Raw genomic sequence first — 679 nt, 5'->3', positions numbered from 1 at the left:
CCAGCCGCTCGCCCTCCCTGCACACGCCACTGGAGACACACACGGCTGTTCAATTAACCATTAATCATCATCCAGATTATTCTGATCAATATTGAGATCAGGATAATTATTTATATTGAAACCATGCAGTTATTGAACAGAATTTGGTCTTTTTAACAGCTGGATTTAATGTCATTTAGCTGCTAATACACTGAACTGATTCAGTCTGATGTGAAACACGTTCACAACAACGACAGGATTTAAAAACTTTTTCAATAACTCAGTGTCTGTTCTCTCACCTGTACAGAGTTCCTCCCACCACAGTCCCGACATCAGGAACGGAGTAAATCTCATCCACCTGGAGAAACACAGAGGCATGATGGGAAACTTCTGTCAGCTCTTTATAAACGTTTACAAACCTCCTCTGTTGTTGTTTCATATCTTTACTTTCAGCGTTAAGTTAATTACATTTTCTATGATTGTTCTGATATTAGTCTTTTATTGACAGATTATGGCGACACTTGAGACCTGGAACTCTGTGAGCTGCTGCATCAGCTCCTCCTGCTCCTTGCTGTTGCTCAGTGGAGGGAGGATGTTCAGGAAAACCTTCAGCAGGTCCAGACTCTCTCCAGACACAGTGGACAGGGTGAAGATGGGCGTGATGCTGCATGACACACACACACACACACACACACACACA

At 43.0% G+C, this 679-nt stretch overlaps 1 long non-coding RNA gene across 1 annotated transcript; it reads right to left on the bottom strand.

Moving 5' to 3' along the window:
• On the bottom strand, positions 1-638 carry LOC111649821 (uncharacterized). The gene is made up of 3 exons (XR_002760347.2): positions 508-638; positions 279-337; positions 1-29 (listed from the first exon to the last, which is right to left on the bottom strand). It is a non-coding gene; the product is annotated as an uncharacterized LOC111649821 (long non-coding RNA).
• Positions 639-679: the final 41 nt, after the last annotated feature.

Source organism: Seriola lalandi, unplaced genomic scaffold, assembly GCF_002814215.2.
Source record: "Seriola lalandi dorsalis isolate HSWRI2012SDOR001 ecotype SW California unplaced genomic scaffold, Sedor1 jcf7180002052041, whole genome shotgun sequence".
NCBI lineage: Eukaryota > Metazoa > Chordata > Actinopteri > Carangiformes > Carangidae > Seriola > Seriola lalandi.
The sequence above is the reverse complement of the archived record's forward strand: the minus strand, read 5'-3'. Positions and strand labels throughout refer to the sequence as shown.